This window comes from Lissotriton helveticus, chromosome 4_1, assembly GCF_964261635.1.
Source record: "Lissotriton helveticus chromosome 4_1, aLisHel1.1, whole genome shotgun sequence".
NCBI lineage: Eukaryota > Metazoa > Chordata > Amphibia > Caudata > Salamandridae > Lissotriton > Lissotriton helveticus.
Window position 1 is genome coordinate 33,339,436 of NC_136063.1, and position 22,472 is coordinate 33,361,907.

The window sequence follows — 22,472 nt, forward strand, 5'->3', positions numbered from 1 at the left end:
ACCGTTAGGGTCTAACATAAGGCAAACTATTTTTTAGGAGTTTGATCGAAGGTATCCCTTACTACTAGTCAGGTTCCATCAGAGTCTAATTATAAATGTCTAGAAAGCCTAATGGTACACCACTGAGTCAAACTCTTGCCAATATTGATCGATACTCCAAGAAGGATTTGAGTACTTTAATCAGTTGTGAAAGATCTGCCATACATTCCTGTGCTGAATACTTATCTGTTGTCCCATCTTGTTGACACTGACTAGTGGAAATGAGACAGAACAAGGTTTTCAGCCTGAAAGTGTGAAATCTGTAGCAAAATCATAGTACTATTTCAGTCTGAATTAAATCACATGTTCTTGTTATTTCAGGTGTTACTTTATGGAATAAGAAGGCCATAGAGAAAGATGTGTGTGTCAAGCAACAACCAAAAAACACAGTTTAAAATCATTGCAGAAGACAACATTGAAGACAAAGCCTCTGCCCTCAATATCTCTGCCTCCCTGAAAGCAAGTTTCTTGGGGGGGATGGTTGAGGTGGGAGGAGCCGCAAAATATTTAACGGAGAGGAAGGCGTCCAAGAAACAGGCCAGAGTGACACTACAATATTCAACCACGATCAAGTTTGAACAACTGACCATGGCACATTTAGGAGGCCAGAATATCTCTTATCCAGAAATATTTGTTCACAATATGGCAACCCATGTGGTCACTGCAGTGCAGTACGGGGCGCAGGCATTTTTTGTGTTTGATAGGAAAGTGTCCTCTTCTGAGAAAATGAAGGACGTACAAGGAGAATTAAAGGGTGCTGTTGATAGAATACCTAAGCTTACGATTGGAGGTCATGGAGCCCTAACTGTATCACAGAATGACAGGAGTAAATTTGAAAAGTTCAGCTGCACGTTTTTTGGGGATTTTGCTTTAACAAACAACCCTTCGACTTATGAGGAGGCCATTAATATCTACAAAAGCCTCCCATCACTCCTCGGTGCAAATGGCGAGCATGCAATACCTTTAATGGTCTGGCTGCATCCACTGAGCATGCTGGACTCCAGGGCAGCTCAGCTTGTGTGCTGCATCAGTTCTCAGCTGACTAAAGAGGTACAAGCTTCCATAGAAGATCTACATACATTTGACATGGAGTGCAATGACATGCTCGCCCAGCCAGCGGCTGTACACTTCCCTGACTTCAAAAGTAGAATTGAAAATGTCAAGAACATGTGCAGTCAGTATAGAACGGTCTTTCAAGAATACATTGGTAGAGTCCTACCCGCTGTTCGAGGTGGTGGAGAAGAGGAAAGTGCACTAAAGGACATTTTAACTACCAAAGAAAAATCCCCATTTAGTACCACACAACTTTCTGAATTTCTGAAATTGAAACAGAATGAGGTAAACTTCGTCAGTGGGTACATGGACTTACTGACAGAGTCAAAGGCGGTGAAAATTGTACCTTCTCAGTTGGAAATGAACAAAGTGTTACGTGACCTCAGAGTGGAGCTTGTGATCTCACTCATGTTCACTTCACTAGGAGAAGAGGAACCTTTTCTATCAGAATTAAATTACTGGCTTAAGGAAAAACAGTGGGAACCCACTCACTCAGCCTCTAGAGAATGGTTTAATGATGCTGCCGTGAACCAAAAATCTAGAGCCCTCGTGAACGAGTTCATGGAGTTTACAAGGCTCAATGCCTCAGACAAGAAGATCCAGTTTGTTGTGTCCTCAGTTTCTGATCCCAGTAATCCAGGAGTTTCGATTTACTTGTATGATCGGGGGGTTCTAAACGACAAAGCCTTCCACCCCCCACGCCCTGACACCCCTAAGATAAGTCAAATATCTTATGACAGTGTGCTGGTCACCTGCGCACCGCTGCCTGATGGGACTTACCCAGTACTGAACTATCGTGTGTAGTACAGGACCAGGAGTGAAGATGTCTGGAGCAGCATTGAAGGAGACGACACCTGTGACACGGTCAGAGTGGAATGTCTGCTTCCTAACTCCCTGTACCAGTTCAGACAATTAGCGGTATCTGCTCGATGGGTCACCTTACCAAGTCAACCCACTCACATGATCAAGACCCTTCCATGCAGCCCACCTGAGAAGGTGACAGGCCGGCATGATGGACCAAGAGGCATCACCATCACCTGGAGGGAGTCTGGCACCATTGGTGCTGGCACCAAAATAAGTGCCTACAAGGTGGAATTCACAGAGGAATCTACAGATACAAAGACATGGAAGGAGCAACTGACAGCGCAGGAGGTCGAGACTTGCACTATCGAAGGAGTGAATCCCAAATCATCCTACACATTCCGAGTGTCTGCAATCTGTGGCAACACCGGAAGCAGTGCCCCGATTGAGGTGTATGTCTTGAAAAGAGAGAGAGGTAAGAAACTGTTCTAAGAAGACTAACCCGAGCACACACACAAATTAGGATTGAGACAATGCAGTTAGTGAAAGAACAACAAATTAGTTTCAATCTAACGATGGTATCTTGTATTTTCTTTTAATTGGTAGTTCTACACAACGCAGCCAGCCGACACGTGTTTCATCAGAGATAAAGTTATCACTGAATCTTCAAGGCTGTGTGGCACGTTCAAGCTCAGTGTAATCCCATAACCGGTGATACTTCCAACCTGGTGGGGTCTAAGTACATCAGAGGAGTGGCTCATAAAATGAATACCGTAGGCTGAATCAGGCCGTTGATGGCAGGGAACGTGAGAGCAGAGAAGGAACACATCCAAGTCGAGGATGCTCACTTATCTAGTGAGGTAGAAGCTACGGTAATCTAACAGTACGATCAAACAGGATAACCAATATATGTGGAAAACGTGGGTCTTAATAATGGTAATTAGGTCCAAATAGTGCAGCAAAGTAGCAGGGCGGAACACGGGTGGTGTGTCCATAAATTGATAAAAAATGCGGCGATCGTGTCCTGGCGGCTCCACCTCAATCCATGGAGTTTCCATATACTCACGTGAACCAGCTGTGCGTCACTACTTCCTGGAAACTAAAATCCTAATTTCTTTGCCACTAAGTAACTGTTCTATGCCTGACTCACATACCTCAGGTGCACAAAGCACACTTTTCACACAATCAGACATGTTGCCCTGTCAAGAGCTTTTTTAGCACACCGTACCTGCAATTTAAACACAAAGCAAACATATTGTACTGGCACAGTTTTCCTTGATGAAGCGTCATAATCAAAGAAAAAGCAATAATTCATTCACTGGTTTTACAGTTTGATTTGTGGTATTTAATCACACAAAACCACAAATGGGGAATAAAAAGACAGTACCGGCTATTTAGCCAGCTGCCATATAAATAGTGAATTTCTGCTGCTATTTACATAGCTGCTGACTAAATATCAGAGATGATGTACTTTTTGACCAGTCTCCTTGCAAACCGCAAAGAAACTTCACTGTTTACCTCGTCACCGACAAGATAGCAGAGATTATGAAATATTTCACTATCAGTCTTGCAAATAGCAACGAAACTTCACTGTTTACCCAACAGCCAAATAGATAGCTGAGTTCATGTCTCATTTGGCTGGCGGTTGTGCAGAGAGCAAAGAAACTTCACTATTTTTCCAGTTTGCAACTAGATAGCAGTGATTGTGTGTATTTGGCCGGCAGCAGTAAAAACAGCAAAGAAATCTTACTATTGATCAGTCCTGTTAGGCAGGCAAATGATGGGCAATATCCAAGTAGTTAAATGGAATATGTCAAGTCAAGTCAAATAATTTATATAGCGCGCTACATACCCAGAGGGTCTCAAGGTGCTTGAAGAGGGGTGGGGAATTACTTGTCGAATATCCAGGTTTTAAGTTGCTTTCTGAATGCTAGGTGGTTCTGAGTGAGGCAAAGGTGAATGGGAAGTGAGTTCCAGGTTTTAGCCGCCAGGTAGGAGAAGGATCTTCCTCCCATGGTGGTTTTGTTGATGCGTGGTACAGCAGCAAGGGCTTGATTGGAAGAGCGAAGCTGGCGGGGGGGTGTAGAAGGAAAGTCGTGTGTTGAGGCATTCGGGTCCAAGTTCGTAGAGTGCTTTGTGTGCGTGGGTTAGGAGGCGGAATGTTATCCTCCTATTGACGGGGAGCCAGTGGAGGTTTTTCAGGTGACCAGAAATATGGTCTTTACGCGGGATGTCTAGTATGAGTCTGGCTGATGCGTTCTGGATGCGTTGGAGTTTTTTCTGAAGTTTTGCGGTGGTACCGGCGTATAGGGTGTTTCCGTAGTCCAGGCGGCTTGTAATCAGTGCGTGGGTGACCGTTTTTCTAGTTTCGGTGGGGATCCAGCGGAATGTTTTTTTGAGCATGCGAAGAATGTTGAAGCAAGATGATGAAACGGCGTTGACTTGTCTGGTCATCGAGAGTGAGGAGTCCAGGATGACGCCCAGGTTCCGTGCGTGGTCCGTTGGGATGGGTGCTTTTCCAAGGGCCTCTGGCCACCAAGAGTCGTCCCAGGCGGAGGGGGAGGTACCTAAGATAAGGACTTCTGTTTTGTCTGAATTCAGTTTCAGACGGCTGTGCTTCATCCACTCGGCAACTTCTTTCATTCCTTCATGTAGGTTGGTTTTGGCGGTGTTAGGGTCATTGGTGAGTGAGAGGATCAGTTGAGTGTCATCAGCGTAGGAGATGATGTTGAGGTTGTGTTGGCGCGCGATGGCCGCGAGGGGGCTCATGTATACGTTGCAGAGGGTGGGGCTGAGTGAAGATCCTTGTGGCACGCCGCAAATTACTTCAGTGGCCTCTGACTTGAATGGTGGGAGGCGGACTCTCTGAGTTCTTCCGGCAAGGAACGAGGTGATCCATTCCAGTGCTTTTCCTTGGATTCCGATGTTTCTGAGGCGTTGTAACAGGGTGCTATGACAGACTGTGTCAAAGGCTGCGGAGAGGTCGAGGAGGATGAGGGCGACTGTGTCTCCATTGTCCAGTAGAGTTCGAATGTCGTCTGTTGCTGCGATGAGTGCGGTCTCAGTGCTGTGTTTTGCTCGGAAGCCGGACTGTGAGGAGTCGAGGGATTTGTTGGTTTCGAGGAAGGCGGCGAGCTGGTTGTTGACAGCTTTCTCGATGACTTTGGTCGGGAATGGAAGGAGCGAGATGGGGCGGTAGTTTTTGAGTTCGGTGGGGTCAGCTGTGGGTTTTTTCAGAAGGGCGCTGAGTTCGGCGTGTTTCCAGCTTTCCGGGAAGGTGGCGGAGTTGAGGGAGCAGTTGATGACGTCTCGGAGGTGTGGTGCTATGATGGAGTCTGCTGTGTTGAAGATGTGGTGAGTTATTTACAAGGGGTGGTGATGGACAGAGTCTCTGAATTAAGCAGAGTACTCTCACCCAGTCAAGAGATCAGGGCTAGATCCAACACGTTTTTTAGCTCATTGCACCATCCCAGTTACAGAACCTGGCTGTATGCAAATTAGTCTGTCCCTGGCCCAGTGCATCATGGGAACAGGGCAGACCAGACTACAAAAGCCAATTCTTACACTGGGAAGGAAACAAGCTTCCGGGGACCGGTTTCTGGCATTTCAGCCGTCTTCGGCCCGGCTTGCTTGAATCCTGATGGTGCAATGAGCAAGGGACTCACATCTGAGTATACCCTTCCACGCTTAGGGTGGACAAAATTATTTACAACAAGGGGTGGTGATGGACAGAGTCTCTGAATTAAGCAGAGTACTCTCACCCAGTCAAGAGATCAGGGCTAGATCCAACACCGTTTTTTAGCTCATTGCACCATCCCAGTTTCAGAACCTGGCTGTATGCAAATTAGTCTGTCCCTGGCCCAGTGCATCATGGGAACAGGGCAGACCAGACTACAAAAGCCAATTCTTACACTGGGAAGGAAACAAGCTTCCGGGGACCGGTTTCTGGCATTTCAGCCGTCTTGGGCCCGGCTTGCTTGAATCCTGATGTGGTGAGGGCATGGGTCTGTGGGGGATCCTGAGTGGATGGAGTTCATCAGGCGAATGGTGTCCTCAATGGAGATTGGGTTCCAGTCATTAAGGATGTTCAAGGGGGGTGAAGGTACGGCAGAAGGTTGGGTGGGTTGGTCTCCGTGTTGGTTGTCGAAGCTGTTGTGGATGTCAGCGATTTTGTCGTGGAAGAACGAGGCTAGGGAGTCGCAAAGGGTTTGAGAGGGAGTGATGTCGTTGGAGTTGGCAGTGGGGTTGGTAAACTCTTTGACGATGTTGAATAATTCCTTGCTGTTGTGGGCGTTGTTGTCTAGTCGGTCTTTGAATGCGGCTTTCTTGGCAGTCCGGATCAGTTGGTGGTGTATGCGGGTAGCGTTTTTGAAGGCGTCTCTGGTGCTGGTGTTTGGGTCTTTTTTCCAGGCTTTCTCAAGGGAGCGACAGAGTTTCTTGGATTTCTTAAGATCATCGTTGAACCAGGGGGCGTTTTTGCTGCCAAGTTTGATTTGACGTTTTTTCAAAGGTGCTAGGTTGTCGGCGCTGTTGGCTAGCCATTGAGTAAGGTTAATGGCTGCTTGGTTGGGGTTCGAGGAGTGGGCAGGGGGGTTTTGAAGGAGCGATGAGGATATCTGGTCGATGGTGATTTTGTTTGTTTCTTCGCAAAGTAGGTTGGGGATGGTTGTGGGTTGTGGTCTTTTTGTAGATAAAGTGAACGCAGCTGTGGTCCGTCCAATGGAGAACTGTGGTGTGACTGAAGGAGATATGTTTGCTGGAGGTGAAGATAGGGTCAAGTGTGTGACCTGCGTAGTGAGTGGGGGTGTTGACAAGTTGTTTGAGTCCGAGGTTGGCGAGATTGTCCAGAAGGGTGGTGGCGTTGCTGTCGTTGCTCTTTTCCAGGTAAAAATTGAGGTCTCCCAATAGAATGTAGTCCTCGGAGGGGAGGGTGTGTGGGGTGATAAAGTCAGTGATGTCTTCACTAAATTGTGCACGGGGACCTGGTGGCCTGTAGAGGAGGGTACCTCTGAGTGTGGTCTTGGGGTCGGTGTGGATCTGGAAGTGAAGGTGTTCGGCGCTAGCGAGGTTGACGTCTGAGCTGGTTGAGATGCGGATGGAGTTCTTATGGACGATAGCGATGCCTCCTCCTGTTTGGAAGGTGCGGTCTTTTCGGATGATCTTGTAGCCTTCCAGGATGGCAATGGTGATGTCTGGGGCTGAGGAGGCGTTCATCCATGTTTCTGTTAGGAAGGCGACGTCCGGGGAGATGGTGTCTAGTAGATTCCAAAGGTCGATGGCGTGTCTGTGGACTGAGCGGGTGTTGAGCAGGATGCATTTTAGGTGGTTGGTGTCGGATCTCTGTTTGGTGTTAGTGGATGAGGAGTTGGTCTTGGTGCTGTCATACTTGCAGGAGTTGCATGTGAAGGGTCCATGGGTGTGTCCAGGAGCGGCTTGGGCGCAGTTGGGGAGTCGGCCGGGGTTTAGGGCTAAGAGGGCGGAGGCGTCGTATGTAATGCGGGTGGGGTGGGTGGTGCGGGGGCCAGGGGGTCTGGCGCTGGGCGCGGTCTTGGCGTGGACGGGCATAGACGGGCTTACCTTTGGCGCACCTTCGGCGCGGCCGCAGCGCGTGGACGCTGCACGTTGGGGCATCAGTCATAAATGGTTAGTGGAGGGGGCGGAGCGTGGGAGGGGCAGCAGGGAGGCGGTAGCGGGGAGGAGGGGCGGGCCAGGGGAAAACCACAACAACAAAATGGAGGGTCAAAGGGAAAGGGAGACAGGGGCAGCAAATGTCCAATGGCACCGAGTGTGAAACCAAAGTTCAAACATACAAATAAGCCTCAGCAATGTCGCGCTGAGAGCAGGGCAGAGAGTGCGGCACTATGTAGAAAAAAACGCTCAATGTGAAGAAATGATTATTCCTAAGGTGAAGCTATGGTAACAGGTAAAAAGCGCTAGCAGTTACAGTTAACACAAAAAGCGCTAGCAAATACAGTATCACAAAAAGCGCTAGCAAATACAGTATCACAGAAAGCGCTAGCAGTTACAGTATCACAAAAAGCGCTAGCTATTACATTTATCACAGAAAGCGCTAGCAATTGAAGTTATCACACAAAGCGCTAGCAATTAAAGTTATCCCATAAGACGATACCGGGTCCGTTAAGGAGTGAGTGTCAGCAGAGTGCAATTGCGCGTGGCAGCGCGAAGAGGTTGTAGATTCTGGGAGCGTGGGGGAGCGACCGTTTAGGAGTGGGTCCGGACGGAGTCAGAGGTGATCATATTCAGGAATACTAGAAAAAATAAGAAAAAATAAAGTCACAGTAGATGTGGATAGTACATAGTGAGAAAAGGAGGCATGGATTTATTTCACGCATGGTTGCATGGCACATTTTCATATTGTGAAACGTCATTGGAAAATGCAGCACAAAGTAACGCGATAATAATGAGCAAATGAAATCAAATAGGAACATTGGTGAGAAACATTTTGTATATACCCGATTAGGTGTGAAATTTCTTTAACCTAACACCCATTCGCCCTAAATGTCGCTATATGTATTGCTTACGCGCTCATGTCCTTAATCTCACCTAATCGGGCTCATCATTTGCCTGCCTAACACATCAATCTCGCAATACAATACATCTGATGCTCTTTGTGTATCACAATATGCAGATGTCTGCTGTTTTACATGATTCAAATATTCAAAAATTTGACTATTACTGCTTCTACTGTCTATAACACCCCTCCTTCCTATCCCCTACTTCCCTCTCCATCCCCTAAACTGTGGCACTTCCACTTCTCGCTCACTCTCTTTCCACTTATAACTCCCTATCCGACCTCAAATTCCTACCTCTCCCACCCAATCAACATCTAGCGTACACCGACCATCCCAATACTAACACACCCTTGTCGGTTGTGTGCCCTCCCTTCCTAACCTTCTCTCTTTTTTCTTTTTCCTCTTCTCTTTCCAAAACCCTGACCCACTTGCCCTCCCCACCTCCCATTTACGTGTTCATGACACTAACCCATTTTACTATATTCCCTCCACAAAATTATGTATGTACAGCCCTGAGGAAGCCCCAGGCCGGATGGCCATGTAAGGGGGCGAAAGACGTGTTGGCTGTTTTACCTTTCACCCACTCTTATGAATAGATTGCAAATAAATTTACAAACACCTCATGACCAACCAGTGCGTAATTGGATGTTTCAACATCCTTCTGCGAGAGAACACCACCTAATGCACAAAAGGAAGGAACCGGCTCCACATAAAAGGTCAAAGCAGGATCAGGATGTACAAGGACAGGGGCTGAGGTGAATTCATCAACCAACAACTCTAACTCAGCCTGGGCGGTTGGTAACCAAATGAACGGCACACCCTTTCTCAACAAGGCAGTCATATCGTTACTATATCCGAAAAGTGAGAGATAAACCACCTATAAAGATTAGCGAATCCAAGAACGACCTGTACATCTTCACACAGGTAGGAGAAGGCCAGGTAGCAATAGCCTCATTATTATGAGGGTCCATCTTAATACCGCCAGCAGAAAGAAGAAACCCCAAAAACTCCACACAAGATGCATGGAACTTACATTTTCCAGCTTCACAAACAAATGATGTTCTCGTGACATGTGAATCTCATGATCCACAGTGGTTTTAGAGAAAATCAAAATGTCATTGATGTACACTGTCACGCTCATATCCAAGTATTCCCATAAAACCTCATTGATAAAAAACTGAATGGAATGCGGTTTTCCATTTGTCTCCTTCACAGACACGAATGAGATGGTACTGGCCCCTCAAATCGAGTTTTGTTGATCTAACAAAACTGGGATTAATGGGAGTGGGTATTTATTCTTAACTGTCACTTTGTTGAGTGCTCTGTAGTCCTCACAAGCACGAAAACTGCCCTTCTTCTTTGGGGTGAAAAAGATAGCCGATGACACTGGCGAGGAAGAAGGACCCATAAAACCAGATGCCAAGATCTCATCCAAATACTCCTGTAGATGTTGCTCCTCTGGTTCTGACAACGCGTAAATGTGGCTACAGGGCAATGTAGCACCAGGCAACAAATGTGTACGGCAGTCATAAGACCTATGTGGTGGAAGAACATTGGCTTGGGCTTTATCAAAAACCTCACAAAACTCCACATAGGGATCAGGAATACCACCAGTTTCTCCACAGTTGCCCACTGCACAAGTTAATGGCATACCCCAATCTGTGGCAACTTGATAACAACATTGTAAACATTGTTCAGAATCTAATGCCACAGTTCGCTTACCCAGTCAATCCTAGAGTTTTGCATTTTCAACCATGCTACACCAAGTATGATCCCAAAAGAAGAAGCATCTATGAGATCAAAACTTATGGTCACTAAATGTTTATTGTCACAACTTAAACACAAGGGTTCCGTTTGACGCTTAATGGACTCTGATGGCAGTTCCGTCCCATCAATTGCTTTTACAGGTTCCGGTTGTTCTTTATACACACACAGAACATTTAGCCTTTCAGCAAGTTGGAAATCCACAAAACTCTCTGTGGCCCCGGAATCAAGTAGCACAGACACCTTCTATCTACTGCTGTTAGACAACACCAAACAGACAGAAATGTTAAAATGTTGTGGAAACCTCTGAACAGCTCCAGGTATCACATAAGATTCGCTAAAAGTGGCATCTCCCTGGAAGCTTACTCCTGCTTTCCTACCTACAAATGCTGCAGCCTGACTTGCGGCAAAACTAGATGGTTTTACCGGACATTAGCAGGCAAAGTGTCCCACCATCCCACAATACAAACATAAGTTTTGAGCCCGCCATCTTCCTTTTTCCTCACTCGATAAAGGACCCCTCACCCTGCCTATTTCCATAGGTTCAGGCCCCTGTTTTGACTTTGCAGGCCATTTAAACTCACTTCTCACACCCACAACACAAGAGGTCTGAAACCGATTCCTCTCCCCACGTCTTTCAGACAACCGGTGATTCAATTTGACTACTAAGTCAATGAAGGCCGAACAATCATCCGGAGGATCCACCACTTGAGATACAATATCCTTCAACTCCTCTCTCAATCCCTGATAGAACAAAGACATTATTTTTGCCATGGGCCAGTGCGTTTCTGAAACAAGATGATTAAATGAGGAGAAATACAACAACAAGCGCTGTTTTCCCTGTCTTAGTTTCAATAACTCAGCATTGCTAGCTTGCATAATAGCATGCTTCGCAAGCAAGCAACACATCTGCTCCTGAGAAGCCAGATAATTGTAAAGCACAGGATCATTGCTATCCACCAAAGGTACAGCCCACATAGCTGTTGTTCCCGCTAAGTAAGATATAATTAAAGCAACCTTAGCAGAATCATCCAGAAACGCAGTTGTATGACACAACGTGCAAATGACACTGATTCATAAATACACTGTATTTATTACAATACCTGTAAACCTTTCCGGCACAGCCAATAGGACAGGTGTAAGGTAATTCTTCATTGTTTGATTATTTAAAATCTTACAATATTGCAAATACATAAAATGTGCTGTAGTAATTAAAACCAAATAATAATAGCCGTTACACCATCAAATTGATTATATTTCATTAAAACTATTTCATTTTAAAACTTACTCTCCTAATTTTGTTTTCGCTATTAGTAGGAACCTTACAAAGGTAGCATTCATACTTATGTCATTCGATTAGAGACAACATTTCAGAGAATGCCTACATGTCCTTATTCCACGTACATTAAAAGGTAATTTGAGTAAAGACCTTCTTTCATTTTGGAGTCCAGGACAAATACATAAAAGGTGGATAAAATTCTCCTCTCCCTTTTAACAGAGTCTGCATAGTGTGCAACTTTCAATGTTTTTCCACGGGGGAAGATGAAAAAGTCCCGGGAAAATTCCAAATCTTGCTTTGAGAAGAACTTGTTTATTTTTTTCCGACCAGGGTGTTTCCAAGTATTGTTGTATCTTCCTTTTTTTGTAACCATTTATTATTGTCCAAGCATGTTTTATTTTTGTCAGGCTATCTTTGTCATTTACGAGGGATAGTTGGTTTGTAGTTCTATTGACTATTTTTTTGAACGATGCGTTACTTATCGGATTTTTCCAGATTGTAATAACCGCAAACTCATCTATCGCGTCCTTAAGATAATTCCATGCAGTTGACTTTACGTTATTATTTCTTTCTTTCCATAATAACTGTGATATCTGATTATCATGATCATTTTTTATCCGATTCCAGCTTTTAGTAAAATGACCCTTTCTCGCATAGTATTGGTTGCTTAAACTGAACTCCAGTCTAATCTGTGCAGGCGAGGCATTAGTTGGGAGGTGAAATAATAACGTGTATGTTTTAGATAGGGCCTTATTTCGTATTTCATTATCCTTTCCTATTAATGATTCATTGCCATAAGTGATGGTTGGTAGTGTAGTGTAGTTCCTATTATCCCAATAGGCTCTGCGCATTGGAATAATATCTTCAATAGTATAGACCTAGGGCAGAGGTTAACTAGACCGACGATATTAGACTTAAAGTTTTTGTGTTTGCCAGCTAGCTCAGAGTTCACTAGAAACTTTCTCGAATAGGCAAGGAGGATCTGAACCTCCCTGGATAGACAAGAAGGGATTTAGTTTCTGACAACCATAGAACATGACAACTTTGCTCTCCCCTAATCAAGAGTGTATCTCTAGAGTCGTATGAAAACAAAAGACAACTTATTTTACTCAGTCAGTTCAGTGCATTCTTAGTTTCACCAGATTGTAGAGAAAGGAAGAGATGGGCGTGTTCAATAAAAGATGTTATTTATTGATCAGTCTCTTTTCTCGTACAAGAGAAATGGATCGCTATTATTGCAATACTTATAGTTAAGTAAAGTGCATACAGTAAAGACAGAATTATAAAATAATACTGTAAAAGCATTGATATGGTTTCTAAGCCATATGATATTTAAAATGGATAAAATATATACAAACATACATACATTGACTAATCGTACTCAACTGGTGCTTCTAACCACGCCTACCCCAGTGTACCTGACCTAAGCCTAATACGTGGGCGGGAGTAGATAAGTAGCAGTTTAAGTTAAGTTTGTTTTGCCAAGGGACTGACTCAAGAATTCTCTGCAAGGGGTTATTCAGTTCTGTACCTGGGATCTAGAAGGTTTGAGGGCTGGTATCTCTTATCCCAGGTCTTGATATTCCAGCTGCCTGCGAGGGCTGCTTGGAAGCGCCGGAGCTGGATTTCTCGGCAGGAGAAAAGCAGCGTCTCTCTCTCAGCACGTCAGGAAGGAGGGGCAGCGTCTGTGGGCTTCGCTCTCAGCTGGGCTCCTCGGCAAGTCTCGCTGCTCCAATCTCGTCACCACCGCGTGTGTTTGCTTAAGGCAATGTCGGTAATATTTATACCTGAAAGGTGCCGAGATTGACGTAAGGATGGACATAAATACGTCAATAAGGATGTCATACCAACTGATCGTTAGCAGATTCTTTACTGAAGTTCTCGGTGAAATCAAAACAATGGCTGCGGGGATTTCCCAGGTCGCTGTAGGTTTGATTTGTTTTGAGAACTCCGTATGCCTATCAGGGGGCTGGAGGAATATCGCTTGCCTAATTAGATGGCATGCGTTATGACTTAATCAGATAACGCGCGTCTGTGCCGTGGTGTGGCTTAATCAGATAACGGGTTTTTGCACCGTTGAATGGCTGCTAGTTACTTATTAACCAGACAAGTTCGGGAATAGGGGGATCGATACAGTACCCATAGGAAATACATCACACCCACTCCACGTAATCTATGTCCATATTTACAAATCTAGGCATAGTAAAAAAACTAGTAGTGTATGTGTATACCGTACCACCCCAAAATACAATCATATGTATTTCGAAAACTGGAAATGTGAAATACACGAAAAAGATGCGAATAGTTACTATATGCACTCAAGCAATGAAAAATCTGTTACGCATATTTCTAAATCAGCATAAATGAAAACGCAAAATTTACACATGAAATGGCTCTTAATACAGAAGAAAAATTGCGATACCATTCCATCACAAAGCATAAAATACTTATGAACATGCTAGAGGGTAGCTAAAGTCTCTAGAGTATCTAATAATAGAAATTTAGTTCTCTAAGAATAGTTCTACCTTAAGCAGAAGATAAGTGTCCCAAAATTTTGTAAATATTTTGGATTGGAAAAAAAAATTGTTCCCGCTGTCTGAAAAACTGATGAGAAAAAATTCCCATATCGCTTTTTAAAGTTTGAAGGCCAAATTTAGGATGTGAGGAACGCCGTGTGCTAGCTTGCTCAAAGTCATTCTTTCTGCTCGGGTGAAAACATCATATCATTTAGACTGTTGAAAAAACTGTCAACAGTTTCTTGCGAAAGTTCCACTAACTCGGAAAAAGTTGTTACCATGCATTCTTGAGCATGATTGCCTTCATTGATGTTATGACCAGCATAGCTGACAGAAGGTCGTACCTGATCGATGCTGCTTTCATCTTGTACTTCACTACCCCTTAATCGTAGTGGTGAAGCCTCCACGAATGCCGTCATCAGGATTGGTAGCCGCTGGGGACAGCACAATGCATGAGCCGTTACCGGACCCAACAATGTTTCTGCGTCCATTGGCACATCCGATTGTAGTGTCAGACAGGTGTCCAACACGCATTCTTCGCCGCATAGCAAGCACCTTAATACAGGCATAACACAACGTTGCCACAAGGGTCTAAATGAAAGAAACCAAGTCATGTTGAGGTCTCTCAGCCAGGCTAGTCCAAGGACTTTAGTTATGCGGTCCCTGTAGCGCATGGCTAGTATCATTTCTTCCATCGTCGCTGGTGTCTTGTCTGTGACACGGTTTGCCATAGCGAAGCAACAGGATCAAAAATAGGATGCCTGCCACTAGTCCCAATAGGAGAGGAAGTCCACCAAAAATGGAATGGACAAAATCAGGAAAAATACCCAGGATGGCTTTGAATGGTGTTAAAGCTCCTGAAAACACTGTCTTAAATACACTTGAGACACCACTGGTATCAGAAATATTTAAGATTTCGTTCAGTATTTCTGCGAAATGTATGGGGGAATTAGTTGATAACAATGAATGAATCTCTGCCGTTGTCCTTGCAACTTGGAGATCATACGTTTCTTTAGATGACGTTAGCCTGGTCGGCGTCTGTAGGAGCACTGTCTTCATTCTGCTTAAAGTATCCATTCGAATAGAAGCAATTTTCAAGCTGGGCCATAACCTTGCCTCCCTGTCTGGAGAATCGTTAGGGAACAATCCTCGTTCACAGCACATGACCTTCTTAGTCACAGTTATGAGATAAGGTTTTCCGGGCAGCAAACTACAACATCTGCGATCTACTATTAGAATGTAACTCCCGTTCGAGAGCCTCCTAAAGAATGGTTCTATTTGTGTTGCAGGTGTGCCTAGCTGGTAACATGAAAGGTTATTTGAAGTCCCTTCACAGGCTCCATGCAAACTAATACCCTGACACAGAAGTGTACCGCTTAGTGACCTTGCACAATTATTGCCACTAAGAAACACTTTCTGGCCTTTATTACTGACACATGCGTGTGTATAGGGCAAGTTCCATGTTGACTTAATGTACCCTTTACCCAACCTTTCATACTGGCCTGCCTGTATATATTTTTGGCAGTATTGAAACCTGAAAGTTGATATCGGAATATTAATTATCCCATGTATTATCCATTCAATGACAGGTCGTTCTGACATTGTCAATGGCAATCTCTCGAGTTTCTCAATGCTCAGGATTGTATAATCAGCACCCTTTTGTGCCATACTGATTTGTTTATCAGTAAGGTTAAAGATATTAAATAATGACGTTGTGTTGATTAAACGCCAAGGCACATAGCCTGAACGCAGATTTTGTAACGTCCAGCCAAGCTGTACAATAGAACGCAATTGCGACTGACCGTGTTGTAACATCAGTAAGTCTTGCGATATTATATCGATTGCTGAAGACACAATGCTGTCCAGAGAATATATTCTGGAGGACAGAGTCATTAACCCATTGTCCACCACAGAAAGTGATTTTTCCAAATTAATACGGTCAATTTCCCGTATTTTCTCTGCTGTCTCAATTTGAGCTTCTTTCCAGGCTTCGTTATATGCTGCATATATAGAGGCTGCTATGAAACGTTTTTGACGCTGTTTGCGTGGTCCCTTAATGAAATCACGCAAGTCAGCACCTTCTGTAAGTAAAGTTAGGTGTTGCTTAATTTCTGCCAGTGTGGATGTTTGTAGCCATTGAAGGCAGAGCTTGCCCACACTGTAGGTGGTTACTATCCCTGGATGTTGTCTTTGGGAATATCTAGGGTCTGGCCTGGTCAATGTGAACCCCTGTATTTTGTTCAGGAGTCTGTTTTGACAGTTATTTGTATCTGTGGGCCAGATCAACCATTGTTTCCATTCAGGATGTGTTCTGTTTTGGTTTAATATATGGTTTACGTCTATCTCAACATCTATAGAGCTATTACTGTTCACTGTTGGCTTTGGAATAGACGGTTTGTTTAAATCTTTGATTTTGGCTAAGCCAAGACAGGTAGTTTGTTGAATAGTGTCATTCAAAATATAATTTGTTCTGGGATCATGCAGGCTCTAAACAATGATTCGATACCTTGTACTTGCCAATCTCTTGTACCCCAAATAGTTTTTGCTTCAATATTATTGTTCCAGAAATCAAAACCAAATGTATTCATTTGCTCAAAAAATGAATCTGAATATATCAATTTTGTGTTTGTAAGCATGGTCTTCATACCTGTCTTATTTGACAATTTGAAATAAAATGTTTCTGCTTTACTTGTGTTAAACCCTGAAAAGCATGAATATTTATCATAAAATGTTTTCGAGCTACCTTTTGGAGGAGTGGCACAATGTTCCCATTGGTTGTAATTTAAAACATTTCTAGGTTGTGCAGATTTATGTAGATAATGGTTACCATAGTGGTTGTAGCAGAACATCTGATCATAATTAGACGAACCCTGCAAATAATCATGTTCTGTAAATTTAGCAGACATCACTAGGTCAGACATCATATCATTAATACTTTCAAAGTCCCAATCATCAGCAAATGTGCTTGGTTTTACAAAGTCACTCAATGACATCTTGAATTGGTGTGGATACTTCAGGATTTCAACCGGACCCTAGATTTCATAATCAGTATTGTCCCATGCTACCCCGCTGGGTATAGGGTTGGCTGTGAAGTTGACTGAAGAAAGTTCTCTTTTCTCGACGTGTGAAGATGTGTGTGGTTTAAGGACCAAGTTGATTTTCTGGCTTGCTGTGTCCATTGTTGCATATTTTCCCTCAATGAAATGTCCCAAGCATAGTACCATGATGAGCCAAAGTATGAGGATAAATGCACCTAATGCCACCCAAATTTCAATCCATGGAGAAATCAGATAGGTTTCTTAAAGTTGTTGAAAAAGTTCCTTAGCTTTATCTTTAAAAGTTTTTGTTGATGGCTGTTTCTCAGATTCACTCAGATCTTCAGAGAAATCATCGAAGTTGATGAAGTAGCCAGATGCTGTTCTGTCAATTGTTCCAATTGCTTCTGGATTACTTTTTGCTTTTGGAGTTTGCTTTGTTTCATCAGCATAGTCATTTGTTACTTCATTGTAGATCGGTGTGTCTTGGCTAAATGTTTTTATTTGGGTTTTAAGAGGTTTAAGTTCCATTGCTTTGTTGCATAGTCCTTGTTGATTTACTGTAGAGTTTTCAAATGTGATTAGTCTCTCAGTTTGAACCTCTGTATTCGTAGCAAACTTTGGTGTTCTACTACTTCTTGGGAGTCCACTTGGCCTACTGTTTGTTATCGGCCACATGATTGTGGTTTTACCAGGTCGATGGATACAACTCGGTTCTCCTTTTTACCAGCAAGGGGCGGTAGTACTACTGATCTTGTCCCGTTGACAGACAAGACAGGAACTGCTTTTCTGTAAGAAGGCCCAAATTCCTTCTTTACCGCGATCTTTTCTCTGACTAGATCCCCGACTTTTGGAATCCAGACAGGCCTTGCTGGGACAGGTGGGTTCTCTTCAGTGGTTGTTGGCTGCTGTTTCAACTTTATGTTGCTCAGGTTTTTCCTTGTTTCGTTTAAGTCCTGTAAAATAGCCAAACGATCTTTGATATCAAAGCATTTATCTTTAACCACTGAAGTCTGACTATCAAGATCTTGGATCATCAATCTAGTCCCGAACAATAGTTCGTACGGACTGAATCCTTTCAGAGAATTTCTTGGCAGGTTATTTAGACTACGTTGGACACTTATTAAATGTTTGACCCACCCAGCTCCCGAACCTAATACCTTTGCTGTTATGGATTGCTTTATGTCACGTTTTTTTCTTTCTACGATTCCGTTTCCCTCAGGATGAAATGGACAAGAGTACCGCAATGCAATGCCCATGCTGGTCATGGCCTCCTTATAAGCTCGAGAGCTAAAAGCAGGACCCTGGTCAGAATGTAGCATGCCAATTGCGTATGTGCCGATAAAGACTCGCAAATCTTTTATAACAGTTCTGGCGTCAGCCGATCGCTGGGGCCACATCCATATGAATCTCGTACATGAATCCACTGCGACCAAGATATATTTATAGTTACCATCCCTTTGTAAGGGACCACAGTGGTCCAGATAAACACAGGCTAATGGTTTATCTGAGATTAGAAGGGGCGTCTGTGCTGGTCGTCTCACTGTTGATACCTTCATTCTTTGACATATTTCACATTCTAGAACATAGTTCCTTGTCTGTCTTCTCATTTGTGGCCACCAGTATCTCTGCTTTAATAATGATACTGTGGCTGAAACGCCAGCATGTACAGAAGCAAGCCCTTCGTGTGCAGCTATGATGAGTCCTAACCTATGTTCCATGTTTGGAATTGCCCTATCCCCCACTCCAGGGATTCGAGCAAACGGAACATTATTTGCATCAGTTATGTATGAGTACTTTACTGGAAAGCCTTTCGGGAGTGTTTCTATAGCTTCTTTTACTGTAGCGCTGACAGCCTGTAATATTTCGCTGTCTATTTTTGTTTTTGACCGGGTGATGGCAGCTACGGAAGCCGTTTGCACAGCTGCCTTCGCGGCCTCATCAGCCAATGAATTCCCTGCAACGTGAACGCCATCACGTTGATGACTCAGTGTATGTATCACGTGAGTCTTTGGTAGTTCCTTTTGTAAAAGAACTACTTTTTCCCAAAGCATCTTATGCTTGATTGTGCCACCTTTTGCGTCTTTAAAACCATTCTGAACCCAGATCTGCAAGTATTCATTGTATGATTGAACGCAATAATACGAATCACACACTATGAGTGTGGGGAATTCTCGATCGGTATTTTCACGCGCCATCTTGAATGCCAGTAGTTCTGCTCGCTGAGCTGTACAATCTCCTAGAGATTGCGTTTTAGTGACCAGTGGTTTAAATTTTCCTTCGTGCCAGCGACCTTTAACAATCGCGCACGCAGCACTGTAAGCTTGTTTACCCCCCACTGCGGGTTGTGCTGATCCGTCTGTATATATTATACAGCCTTAATGTTCTAGAGGCAGAATTTCGGTTGGCGGAGGACATTCAAATTCATATTGGAGAAATTCTTGTGTTTTTAAGTTGGGATCAAATTCGTATACCACGTCTGTTGCAGCAAGAGAGTTAGCCCACTGTATCCACCTTGGATGGAGTGCTTTAGCATTCGGAATGCTTGCCTTTGTTACCGCCTCCAGGGCTGGTATCGGTGTCACGATGATTATTCGTTTACCTTGTGCTAGGGCCCGTTCCTTTGCCACAGCAGTCTGTACCGCGGTCAGAATTTTTTCCGTTGGGCTAAATTTCATTTCAGCTTTTGTGTACAAGTGTGATTTGTATGCAATTGGTACCTTTTCTCCCTCATTAGAGGTCAGGTATGTGAATCCGCATCTTCCTGGGATGACTCGAATCACAAGGTTGCGTGTGTTATCACGTGTTTGTAATTTTGTTTTAACTAACATGTCTGTTTGTAAAGACCTCAAAATTTCTGTGTGTTTTTGAGTCCAGTTGATTCTTTTAAAATCTGGTTTTATTAGATCATAGAGAGGTTTAACTCTCTCTGCATAATTTATAATGTAAGTTCTTCCGAAATTCAGGAAGCCTAGAATTGATTGTAAGTTTTTTAATGTTTTAGGTGCTTGGATTACAGCACATTTCTCTAGGAAATTGTCAGCCAGGCTTTTGCCTTCACTTGATAGTTCATATCCTAAAAATAGGACTGTTAGATGGGCAATTCTTGACTTTTTAAAGTTGAATTTGTAACCCTCTGCTGCGAACCCAAGTATTATGGTGTTCACTCGCTTCAAGTGAGTATCCAAGTCATCATCTGTTAGATAGATGTCGTCGACATAAGATAATGCCTCGTCATCATATGTTTGTAGTAACTCTGTTACTCTCGCTGAGAATAACCCTGGGCTGTTCTTGTGCCCCTGGGGTAAACGACAGAATTTTTTTTGCGAGCCAATTACTGAGAACGCCGTCAAATATCTGCTCTCTGGTGCTATATTTTGACAAAAGAATCCATTAGAGATGTCTAACGTTGTTTTGTACTTTTTGCGCACTATGTTATTCATTAGTGCAGCACTATGCGAGTTTTGTACTGCAAAGGTTTTGCAACATGAGTTAAGATGTCTGTAATCCAAAACAAGACGATATGAATTGTCTGGTTTGGAGACAGGAAACAAAGGATTATTCATTTGTGAGGTGCAAGTTTCAATCACCCCCTGGTATTCAAGTTGATCTAGGATCTCTTTTACCTGTTCTTTTAGCTTCTTGCTTAATTGGGTACTGCCTCTGTGCAGTAGGTTGTGATTTTAACTGGATTTTGTGTGGAGGAGAGTCCTCATCCCATCCCACATGATTTTTATATAAGGCAGGTGCTTGAGCTACTGCCCACTTTCTTGCAAGTGTATATTTTTTATGAATTGGAATATGATTTGAGAAGGCAGGCATAATTATTTCTTCGCCATGTGGACACTCCCTGACAAACTCGGGTGGCCAGTCTCGTTCAGCTAGAAGGATGTCATAGCCCTTGGAGAGATTATCCCAAAATAGACCCCTTATTTTTCTAGTCTTATCCCCCTCTATACGCAATGTTATTTCATATATTTTATGAGGTTTGCTAACTCTGGTATCTGCAGTTTCCACTTGAATGTATTCATTCGTGTCCACTGTCTCCAGATGATTCATAAGGACTTTGCGAGCTATGCTCACTTCTGCTGCGCTGTCTAGCATTGTCTGAGCCCATTCTCCGTTTTTCAGCTGTGTCCTCAGTATTCTCGGCATGATTTATTACTTTAATACTGGCTACCTTCTTCTTTGGAAATTGTAATTTTTTATTTTGATGAGAAGGTTCCTTGTCTTTGGACTTGACGTGCTCTTCCCTGTGTTCTGATCGTCCTCTTCTTTCCGATTTCTTCGAGGAAGTCTGAAAAGATTGAGAGGGACGTGTATCAATATCTTGATATTTATCAGGTTTTTTTATATTATCCCTATTTCTAAGGTTGTATCTTTTCACAGAGGGCTCCCTCTGGGGAGACTTGCGTTCTTGGTCCGGAGATCTTTCTCTCCGCCGAGGAGACCTTCCTCTGGACTGGAATCTTTTTTCTTTAGGATTGGATTGTTTATTTCCATCCCAGCTCTTTTTTTGAGTGTTTAGATTATTTTTAATAAATACCTTTTCAGGACTTTCAATTAGTTGGGGTTTCACCGGTATTTCACCCAAGCTATCTCTTCCTAGTTCCTCATAGGATTTTTCTATGATTCTGGCAATTTCAAATGGTTGGTCTGCTATATTTGTCTCTTTCAACCTCTGGCGGATCGCCACATTTGCTGCTTCTCCCTTTATATTGGCTAATAATATTGCCGAGACCTGCTTGAAGTCTTTTAGTAATTTCATACCAAGAGTTAAAGCAGGTTCTGGACCGTATTCATCTTGAATTTGTTTTAGCACATCTGGTATTACTGACATGGATGGAACACCATGTGTTTTTGTGTAAACAGAAGCAAAGACTGTACCCCAAGTGTCACAGTCCTCCACATGTGGTGCGATTCCCATTGGAAGACAGATAGTCAGAATCCTGTGTTTCTCAACAGAGGTGGTATCCGGAAACACCGCCTCTATTTGAGTGATTTTTTGTGCTAACCAGAATGGAATTTGTTCCCGTTTTGCGGGTACTTTACCTAGACAGGACTGTATGTTCTGTGGTGTAATTTTATTTGTGTTCCCCTGAGTAGGGGTCAGCTGTGGAATTTTAATTGCTGGTTGGACTGTTGAAGTCCGCATTACATATTGGACTAATTGTCTATGTATTTTAATTAGTTGTTTTAGCTGGTCTAAAAGATCTGGTGCAGGCATTTCTTCAATGTTTGGATGTGGTGTGTATCCGGCTAGGACCGGCCACGTTGCTCCTGGTCTACCTAGTGGACCGAGCCTGGTGATGTGATTATTATGTTTTAGGGCGCCATTAAACAAGAGCAGGTGCTCTTGGTATTTGAGTGGTATTTCCACCTCCTCGAAAGGAGTGTACTCATTCGGAGGTTCCTGTATTTTGTAATAGTGGAAGTCCTTTGTTACAGCGTT

At 43.5% G+C, this 22,472-nt stretch overlaps 1 pseudogene across 1 annotated transcript in view; it reads left to right on the top strand.

The window, feature by feature from the left end:
* The window catches only part of LOC144828303 (verrucotoxin subunit beta-like), a 112,548-nt pseudogene that overhangs the window by 60,695 nt on the left and 29,381 nt on the right, over positions 1–22,472 (top strand). Inside the window, exon 3 of the transcript XR_013610421.1 lies at positions 361–2,368. The product of XR_013610421.1 is annotated as a verrucotoxin subunit beta-like (transcript). The remainder of the gene's footprint in view (positions 1–360; positions 2,369–22,472) is intronic.